Source organism: Prunus avium, chromosome 3 (assembly GCF_965620075.1).
Source record: "Prunus avium chromosome 3, drPruAviu1.hap1.1, whole genome shotgun sequence".
Taxonomy (NCBI): domain Eukaryota; kingdom Viridiplantae; phylum Streptophyta; class Magnoliopsida; order Rosales; family Rosaceae; genus Prunus; species Prunus avium.
This window is the reverse complement of record NC_142286.1, coordinates 25,116,720-25,128,013: the sequence shown is the minus strand read 5'-3', so window position 1 is coordinate 25,128,013 and position 11,294 is coordinate 25,116,720. Positions and strand designations below refer to the sequence as shown.

The 11,294-nt window shown below is 38.4% G+C and overlaps 1 pseudogene; it reads left to right on the top strand.

Moving 5' to 3' along the window:
• Nucleotides 1–7,717: 7,717 nt before the first annotated feature.
• LOC110766982 (G-type lectin S-receptor-like serine/threonine-protein kinase At2g19130 pseudogene) lies at nt 7,718–10,458 on the top strand (annotated as a pseudogene).
• The last annotated feature ends 836 nt before the right edge of the window (nt 10,459–11,294 follow it).

Here is an 11,294-nt window from a genome sequence, read left to right as displayed (position 1 = left end):
ACCCCACCAATATTCATTCTCTTAATAAATTAGGTGTATATGAATATTTAAATATAAGAAATTAAAAAAATTAAAAAACCCATCATCCCCAAGCCACCCTTCCCAGAAGGATTTCTTCTCCCTCATTCTCTCTCTCTCTCTCTCTCTCTCTCTCTCTCTCTCTATGTGATCTCCCTCTCCCCTCTATATTTTCTTCTCCCCAACAACCTAGACTACCCCCAACATCAGTGGCAACCCAGGCCAGGGACGGACCCAGGAATCGTATCTCGTAGGGTCATAGTGTAAAAGTTCAAATTTTTTTTTAAAGATTTGTGGGAGGTGGAGATTGGGGAGTTAGGTTTGAGGTTTAGGAAATGGGGGTTTTGGAGTTCTGAGGGTCTGTTACAATCTTCTTTTTTTTTTTTTTCAAAGACCTGGACCAAAACGACGTCGTTTTGGCCAGGTCTTTTAAAAAAAAAATTCATTGCAGCTAGTCCAAAACGACGGCGTTTTGGCCAGCGCGTTTTAAAAAAAAATTCGCTGGGCTGGTTCAAAACGACGCCGTTTTGGCCAGCCTGTTTTTTTTAAAAAAAAATTAGAAGTTGAGCCAAAACGACGCCGTTTTGGTTAGCTTCTTTGAAGAAAAAAACCAGAACCTCTGTTCAGCTTCTTCTTCCTCAGATATGCAGCCTGCTCTTTCACCCATTCATGGGGTCACACACCAATTCAAAGGCACCTTCTACCTTGCGTTCATGTAGTCCTTAGGGTCGTTTGACCCCACTGTGGGTCAGTCCCTGACCCAGGCCCCACTCCCACCCCCAGCTGAACCCAACCCACCCCTCTCTCTGCAAATTCAAAAACCAACAAATTGAAAGAAAAAAATTTCATTGTTTTTGTTGTTTTGTACTTGAAGGTTTGCAACCAAATTTGATGGCTTTCGAATTCAACAAGATGGAGATGGTGGGTTGTAGCTGCTGGAGGTTCGACAGAAAGAGAGGCCAGGGCTCATATGGGTTGTCGATGACTGTGCGGAGGGTTGGGGCTGCTGGGTTTTAGGGCTAGGGGTGGGAGTGGGGCTTGGGTTGCGGCTGGAGGTGGGGGTGGTCTGAGTTTTATACAACCCATGTTTCTAAAATTGGTGTAACAGATTAAGGCATTGGCATGCACAGAAAGATTAATTGAATATTTGTTTTGTCTTGCTAAAAGTGGAAGATGTTGGATTGAGGAAGAGATGTGGCAAAGGTTGAAGTTGGTGGGGTAACAAATTCAGCACAGAATTTCAGGGGTGGAACTTGGGTCTGTGAGAGAGGAAGAGAGAGGAAGAGTCGTTGTGGTCATGGTGGTGATGGCGACTGGGAAGGGATGATGGGATTGGGGGAGGGGAATTGGGTTTTTTGTTTTGTTTTAAAGTATTATTTTTATTTTTAATAGTTAAATTAAGAATTTTAGAAGACAATTTTTAATTTTTAATGTTTTTTCTTCACACATGGCACTTAGTTTAGCCAAATAGTGGGTCCCATTGGTGCCACATCAGCTTTTTTAACAGAATTTTTAACAGACTTGACGGTGATGGGCAAAGTGAGACACAAAACATCGGTCAAGGGGGCAAAATGGGTCACTTTAACTTTAAGGGGGTAAAGTGAGAATTGACCAATGTTTCAGGGGGCACTGTAGCACTTAAGCCTTTATTAAATTATAATTATAGTCTTACTTAATTGACCTGGTCAAACTATTTGACTTTGGTCAATTGCTCCGGTCAACATGTTGACTTTTGATCGTTGACTTTGACATTTGATTATCAACCATTGACTTGTGTCTCCTCATTTATAGCTCTAATCACATTCTTTGGGTGTGCAGATCCGTAGGTTCCCTTTAGTAAGGTAGTGGGTTGACTCAACTCCTCATAAATGATATACTAATTAAATTCCACAATTAAATTCTTCCTATTAATAAAGATTAATTGAAACCTTTTAGGACATCCACAAACCATGGTTGTCACCTAGCAGCAAGTCATGGTTATCAGAGCTAAATGAGATGTTGTGAAAGAACCTATTCAAATTGGAATGACCATTCAATTGAATCCTTCTCTTATGTCAATACTCCTTATTCACATTATTAGATCATGGAATCCGATTGTTAATATCCGAATGTGAATCATTCCTTTTATATGATTATCCTGGTAAGATTTGAAGACTTCTTCTTTCAAGTCTTATCCACTACTTTGTGCAAAGATTTGACCAATCATATCTTGGAGTATTCTATCTTCTTTACTAAGAGTAGAGATTCCTTGTTGTACATTCATTTGCTTCCATGACTCTATTGGAATCCTGATGAACACCTTTAAGCTATGCCTAATTCAGCATGACCGTATAGTGTCCTCAAAAATTAACAACATAGCCACAAAACATCTATGATGCCTCAGGTCTAAGGATTAGTTTGCACCATTGCAATTTATGAGTTCCAGCTTGACATGTGAGTAAAGACTTCCATGCTGTAACTCATGTGTTGGATCGCATTCAGTGTACTTGTTCTTCTCCAAGCACCTCCACACATATATCAATGTGTCTCCACACTTAATGACTTGAGACCTTGCCATTCCCTACATATAGAGACGATACTGTGTGTACTGGTCCTTGCGGAATATTGACGTCCAATCAATATTCCTATGACTAGGAACATATTCAGGATTTAGGGATGATGAGAAGTCTCCATGTATGTGTTTGTGCCTGATAAATCACGGCCATGAGCTGGCCGAAGGAGCCCTTTCTCTCGGCTCTGGCACTTGTTCGCAGAAGCTGAAACGCAGCGTTTCGCCAGGGTATTTCGCCTTCCTAAAAATAAAAGAGGAAATGTTAAGGCATGATCATCTCGGCCTCAAGCGTAAGCCGAGGCCGAGGCCGAACAAAATTGCGGCCAAGACATTAAAGGCAAATCATCACGTGACAGTAGGGTCCCAGGCTTCATTTAATGAAGTAGTGCCTGTTTAATGCAGCAAACCCATTGGCCACAAAGAAGCATTTAATGCATGAGGGAAGGTGGGAAGTGACTGAAGTCAGGATTTGGTGATGAGGATCAGAGTGATTAGACGTGGACATTCTCACAAGAATTCTGACAACCTGAGATATTGGTTCACCAGCTATCCAGGCCATAAATGTGTCTCCACGGCCAGAGGCTCAGAACCCCACGATCAAGAGCGGCGGCCGAGATTCACCGGGATTTCTGGGGTCTCACCACCATACTTCACGATCCCAAATGTCGATTGGACTGCCCACTTGATCTAATCAGACTCCACTATGTGTAAATTCAGCCTCGATTACTCATCCAGGGACTCTTCTTATAAATACAAGACTCGAGCTACATTCAAAGGGTTCAACACCAAAACAAAGCCTCCCACGGAGCAACTTATTTTTTCCTGTAATGCACTTTCAATATATTTACTTGCTTTCCTAGGAGTAGTGGTAGATTGTAAGGAAAATCCATTCATCAATATATCATACGACCCTTGATTTTCAAGGCGCCGGAGCACCATCCTTGTTATTCGTTCACTCACCCCATATATCACACGACCGTCGCTCCCTGAGCAGCGCGCCGGAGCACCGCCCAAAACCTACCACCAACACCATCACTCAACGGCCTTGTAGTTCAGGCCGTGAACCTAACAGCCGAGACCAGTTCCTCTCTCGGCTACAATCGTTTGACTAGGAAGACAGATCAAACAGGCGCACCACTTATCCATCCAACACTCATCAACACATCAACGCACGGTAGACCGTGCTGGCACGCCCACGCACAACCGCACCGCACCCAAAAGCAGGAAACCCCGTGTTAACGCACATCCCCTCGGCCCGGAACTCCAGGCCGTGAGATTTGCGCGGCAGACAGTATGCAATCTCATTATATAGCTCTCATATCCACTTGTGTATTCCTTGGACTATGGTTGTTCTACATATTGAAAGATAATATAGGATGATTAATGTATAAAACAACATTTCTTGCCCATTGATAACATAATATGTCTTTTATTAAAGATATCCTTAATTCTAACTATTATATAATTAGTTGGCTTTAAGGGCATATTTCAAACAATCTCCTCATTCTAGTCTTTTTTGGTGACTAGTATTGGATTGGATTGGATACTCTCTATATTAGAAATTAAATTTTTTTTGATCAAGTTGAAGGTAGAAGATAGAGTACTCATGAAGAAAACTTATCTCATCTAATCCCCACAAAATAGTAGGATAGCAACACCTTATAAATAATCCCTCCTAATCCCCCAAACATGAAAAGTCATTCATCTATGCTTTCATTTCCTCTTTCAACTAGAGCCGGTCCTGGGTTTTCTAAGGCCCATGGCAAATTTTCTCAAGTGTGCCCCTTTATACAAATTAAACACTAAAATTATAAATAAATAAAAAATATGGGATATTTTGAAAAAAAAAAATAATTAATTAATACAACCGGTCCGGTTCGGTCCAATTCGGTTCTACAATATGTGAAATCGGAACCAGAACCAATTCAAACCGGTCCGGTCCGATTCGGTGCCAATTTGTTGACTTTTTTAGTCAACCGGTTTTTTTTCCGGTTTTTTCAGCTTGGTTCGGTCCGGTGTTCCGGTTTTCCGGTCCCAATGCCCACCCCTAGTGGGAGGGGTGGGAGGCCTGGGAATCAAAAGATTCCTTTTTTTTTTTTTTTTTCCAGTAAGTCCAAAAAGGCAGCAGTGGAATGAAAGTTCAAGTTGCGTTGGAGAAAGAGAGAGGTTTCCGAGAAGAGAGGATTTTCTAGTGCAAAGTTACATGAACATGAGGCAGTTGGAAACGAACATATTGGAACTTAAAACTCGTCATTATCCAAACAGGAATTGTCGGTACAAATAAGTAACACTCATTGCGGTTAGTTGTAATGAAAAGACTTGGGCAAAATAAATACAACGACTAAGGGAGATTTTTCCCTTTGACAATTTGGGTCCATTTCATTCCATTTTCAACTCCATCATGCAAGAGAAGAAAAGTATTTAAAAATATTTCAAAAGGTCCATGCGCATATTAAAAAGGTGTGTTGAAAAACCAAAAAGAAGTGGGGCCGGATTTAAGAACGAAAAAGAAAAGGAAAAAGCCAGGAAGGAGTGGGGTTTGGTTAGCCCATTTTTGGATTTGCATGGAGTGCGGGGGGAATGTTTACCTGTCCCTCAGGAAAAAGGTTCAGATTCAACAGATTCTTTTTCTTTTCTCCGAAAGTTAATTCAAATAGAAAAATAATCGTCCATGTCCAACCACTCCATCTTTGTTAAACAGGCGTGCTCGTGCAGACGAAAAAAATTCAAGATATTATACAAAATATTATTAATGTTTTTCTTAGTTTATATTATTTTTCATAGCTTTTGCGTTATCATTACTGTGATTGATTCCTATTGCTCTGCATTGGTACCTACCTCCATGTGTGCACATGAGACACGACAATGCATATGGTTTATGATTGATGTGTTTTGGGTATTTATTTAGTTTTTTATTTTATTTTATCAAAGGGTTTCATTTAGTTAACTGAATTTATACCAACTATTTAATGTCAAAAACTAAAATCTCTAAACTATTTGAGTTTGGCGTAATCTCTCTAGTTCTTCAATGATAATGATAAGAAGTTTTCTCAACTACTGTTCAATTTACAATACGATGTTCCCTTTTATTTATTTTAGATATAATATAGAATCTTTGCTTACTTATGAAGGGAATGACATAACCAAACCGGTTATTAAATTGATCGGTTCGGTTTGGTTTGGTTATACTATTAGTTTGCGGTTTGAAACCTAAATTAAATCAAAACAGATCATGTCCACCCCTGTTCAAATATTAGCTTTTAATAAATACACCAATTCTAACATGACATTTTATACAAAAAATCATTAAAGAGCTTATTTGAAGAGAAAAAACCCTAAATTAGCCACTTGTTATTTTTTAATTGGTTCTTAGTGTGTTACAATTTTCTCTAAGAATTTTTTGTATAAAATGTCATATTAGAATGAGTCCATTTGTGAAAAACCCTTAAAATATCAACCTATCAACCTATCAACATATATAAATTTTTATGTGCATGGAAAAATACTTAATATCATTTTCCTCTCGAATTAAGTGATATGCACATCGCATCATAATATCACAAAGTTCAAAACATGTTTATGGACCATGAGAATTCCATGCCACTCAGGTTGAAAAATAAAGTTGAATTGTCAAGCATTCTACAATGTATTTTCGACCATGTATACAGGCATCAAAAAGGCTTTGTGATATCAAAATCGGCGGCTATGGTTTGATTCTACCCAATGATAATGGGAAGGCCTCGATGTGGTTTCAGAAAAATTTTGGTGAGCCTTTTAAGGTCTGTTTCTAGAGGATATATCCACGGATTTGATTTTATATATATATATATATAAATTTTTTTGAGAAATATGATATTCTAAATTGTTCTAATATATGGGTTCGAGTTTGGATACAAAAAGACGGGTGCACAATTTTAGCCAACTGATCTAACTCACATTTGCTATCCACTGATTATTAGGTGACTCAAGTTGGTAACTCATGCTGACAAAGGAGCTGTTAAGCCACCATGCTGGAGTAACCAGCAGTTAATTTTAGATATTTTAGCCCTTCTCTTTTGTCTCTATCAGAGTTTAAATTGGAGTATTTGTAAAGAGAAGCTAATTTTATATTATCTATTATTAGTGGGGTCTAACTCAATGAAAAAGGGTCTTCACTTATAGATTAGTGGTCTCAGATTCGAACCCCTATGACATCGTTATGGTATAAGTGTGAGAAACCTTCCTTCCTGTAGTTTAAAACTATCACTTGTATTAAGAAAAACAATTTATATTATATGTCTCGAGGATATTCAAGGCTTTAGGAGAGTTTAGAGGTTGTACGTTCTTTAGTGAGCTAAATAACTCGATTAATTTTTTATAGAGAGATTCACCAATATAGGAGCCCAAATTATATTTAAAAAAAACCTATATGAAATGAACTTTAGAAACACACCCAAAAAAGGCTTTTAACTTCTTATAAATTACAAAACTGCCATCGATTTCTTAAAACAAACCCAACCCCAAAACCTTATAAAAAAAAACCAAAACACTGAATAGGGCATTAAAGTAATTTAATAATCAAATATAAATTCAATAGAGCCAGCTGTCATTTTTTGGGTTTTTTTTTTTTTGATTTGTTTATAAAAATTAAATGGTATAGGATTTATCTATATTATTAGTGCTAAGAATAGATATATGACTAAATATCTATTTTTTATAATAAGACTTTGAATCCATTAAGAAGATAATGGAAGACAACCAATACAAATTATGTTCTAAATACAAACTATCCACTAAAGACAAGCCAAACTGAGCAGTAACATGAGCTGCTGCTGCTCTATTATGAGACATTTGTCATATTCTATATTGGAGGAGGAGATAATGGGGAGAGGAAATAGGAGAGCATCCAAGTCTTCTTTTTATTATTTTTATATTCATCAATTTTCATTATTAATATTATTCTTCTAATCTCAACAGTGACCTAACATTGTGAGTAGTGAGACGATTTTGAGTAAAAATATGTTGGCTTTGAAAATTCATTGACCACACAGAAAGCAAAGTAGTCCACTTTGTTGCACAACACGTGATACTCCTCTTTGTCAGTAAATATATACATATATTTTATATATATGTACTTTCCTCTTATGAGCTCCTAGAAGGTGGCTGAGCCTCATCAAAAAAAAAAGAAGGTGGCTGAGAACATTTCAGAGAGAGAGAGTGAGAGAGAGAGAGGCCAAGCTTGGGTTCTGGTCATAGAAAATATTCTAGCAGTTTTATGAAGAGATGGATATGAGTAGGAGGAACAGCTTTATTTCTCAGTCTGTTCTGCTTCTGTTATGCTTTACCTTCAAAGCTTATACTTCCAAGGCATCTAACACCATCTCTCCAGGCCAATCTCTTTCTGGGAACCAGACAATCACATCACCAGGTGGTATATTTGAATTGGGTTTCTTCACACCAGGTAACTCTCAAAACCACTACATAGGCATCTGGTACAAAAAGCTACAAAAAGCAGTAGTTTGGGTGGCAAACAGAAACCAACCTGTTTCTGATCCATCTTCTTCAGCATTGCATCTCTTCCAAAATGGAAACCTAACCCTACTGAACCAATCCAAATCTGCAGTTTGGTCAACCCATGATCATTCTCTGCCAATATTTTCCAATTCTACAAAAGCAATGCTTCTTGACAATGGCAACTTTGTCATAACAGATGCATTTAATTCCTCTGTTATTATATGGCAGAGTTTCGATCACCCAACTGATACTTGGCTGCCAGGTGGAAAGCTTGGATACAGTAAGGTTACCAATGAAAAACTAACTCTCACTCCTTGGAGGAGCCCAGAAAATCCAGCACCTGGGATTTTTTCTCTTGAGATTGAACAAAATGGAACAAGTTTTTTGTTGCTGTATAATGGTTCTATTATGTACTGGACAACTGGGCCTTGGACAGGGAAGATTTTTACAAATGTTCCTGAAATACAGTTGAATCATTATGTTACAAATGTTACATATGTTTCGAATGAGATGGGGAGTTATGTTTCTTATGCTGCTGTCTACCCTAACGTATTTATTAGATACGTGCTTGACATCTCTGGCCAGTTCAAGGCCTATAAGTGGGGAAAAGACTTCCCCCAAGGGAATTCGATTTGGTTGCGACCCTCGGAACATTGCGAAGTCTATGGATTCTGCGGTGCGTCCAGTATTTGCAACCAGCAACAAGTACATCTTTGTGATTGCTTGGAAGGATTTCAACCCAAATCCCCAAAATATTGGGAATTGGCAGATCACACAGATGGGTGTGTGAGGAAAGTCCCTTTACAATGCAGTGCAGGCAATGGGGGAAACGACGCGTTTGTGGTGGTACCGGATGTGCACTTTCCTGAGAATTCGAAGACTTTAGCAGCCGAGAACATCAATGAATGCAGATCAGCATGCTTAAGGAATTGCTCATGTACAGCTTTTGCTTATGATAATGGGTGTTTGGTTTGGACAGGGGATCTGTTCAATGTACAACAACTTACACTTGATGCGAAAGTAGGCAAAGTGTTGCATCTACGAATTGCAGCATCTGAGGCAATAGGGGTGAAGAAAGAGAGCAAGACCCTTTGGATTGTCATTGGAGTACTTGGAAGTTTGTTTGCCGTTTTACTCATTATTGCGGTAATTGCCAAGAATGAATGTTCTGGGGAAGGATTTGAGGCAGTGGAAGGCTCATTGGTGATGTTCAGGTACCGAGTTCTAAGAAGTGCAACAAAGAACTTCTCTTTAAAACTTGGGGAAGGAGGCTTTGGTTCTGTTTTCAAAGGGACATTGCAAAATTCTACACCCATTGCAGTGAAGAGACTTAACTGTCCAAAGCAAGCAGATAAGCAATTCCTTACAGAAGTGAGGACTATTGGGAAAGTCCAACATATTAATCTTGTTCGCCTCCGCGGGTTTTGTGCAGAAACTTCAAAAAGATTCTTGGTTTATGATTACATGCCAAATGGTTCTCTAGAATCAGTTTTGTTTCAAAAGAGTCCCATTGTCTTAGATTGGAAAGCTAGATATAACATTGCAGCTGGAACTGCAAGAGGACTTGCTTACCTTCATGACGAGTGTAGAGAATGCATCATACACTGTGACATCAAACCTGAAAACATTCTGTTGGATGCAGAATATGCCCCGAAAATAGCAGATTTCGGTCTAGCAAAGCTCATGAGCAGAGACTTCAGCCGGATAATTACAACCATGCAAGGAACCAGAGGCTACATTGCACCAGAATGGATTTCAGGAGAAGCTATCACACCAAAAGCTGATGCTTTTAGCTATGGAATGCTGCTTTTTGAGCTTATATCAGGAAGGAGAAACAGAGATCTTTTAGGTGATGGGTTACAAAATTACTTCCCGACTCGCGTTGCGAATGTGGTAACCAAAGAAGAAGATGTTATCACATTGTTGGACTGCAGGTTAGAAGGAAATGCTGACAAAGAAGAACTAATGAGAGCATGCAAAGCTGCTTGTTGGTGCATTCAAGATGATGAGAAGCATAGGCCAAGTATGGGGCAGGTTGTTCAACTTCTGGAGGGAGTTATAGAACTTGGTATACCACCTATTCCACAGTTCCTTGACCGTTTTTCGAAGAGTCTTGTTGAGGCCATTGATTACAATGACTATATTTCCAGTGCTTCAGATTCAAGGCATGGCTACTCAAGTAATATTACTATCTCTGGAGCAAAAACCTACTGACTGTACCTTCAAATTTCCAATTCTTTTTTTTGTTTCAATTAACTTGCAACTGATTGTGAGATCCCTCATCTCATCTTCATTAGTTTTGTAGTGTAAATATTCATGAAATAGTTACCCAAAATTCAGCTTTTTATTTCCTGTTGTAAAGTTCTATTTCTTCCATAAACAATGAAAGCAGAAAAATTGAGGAAAATGCAGTGCAGGGCCTTGTGAATGTTTGTTTGTTGTTTTTTTTTTTTTTTTTTTTGTGTGGTTAGTTTTAGTTGGTGTAGGAAATCTTGCAAAGAGAATATATCCACTAAAGAAATTCACCTTTTTTAAGTTTCCTATAAGCTGATTTTGTTTTTCAGATGGTTGATATCAAACCAATTCAGTTCTTTTGGGCACAACTTCCTATTTTTCTTCTAGTGTTTTTGTGGACTTTTGCAATTCCGGCAAAGCATAGCACAAAATGGGAAAGCCGTAATCTATCAATCAACTTATGTGCAACTAATGAAAGATTTCTAACTCGAGCTCAAATGAAGAATGCTAGACTTAGGACATTTTTATAGCACATTTGTATATCATCTTATGTATCAAGCTAAAGGATTCCTTCGGTGGAAGGAAGGTGGGAGTGCCAATGGAGTGCCTTTGGAGAGCCGGCAGATAGGGAAAGGGAAGTGTAGATATATGATCGAAAGGAGGGAAGCACTAGGAGAAGCAAACATGAAAGCTTATTAGGTCTAATTTTTCTGGGTTAATTTTTTAATTTTTTTTATTAATTAAAATCGTATAGAAAGAAATAAAAGAATTTTAATTGACGTGGTTGTACACCTCAACTCGCCATATAAGATGGTAGACAAATGTGTGACATATTGTCTCGGGTTTACTACAAGTGGTTATGGTACATGATCGTTATATCCATTGCATCATGCAGTAGACCCAATCCCTTTGTTTGTTACACAGGACTGTCTTCGCATGGACCATATTTATGGACTGTCTTGACTTGGCTTGGCTTGACTTGATCTAAGTTGGATAA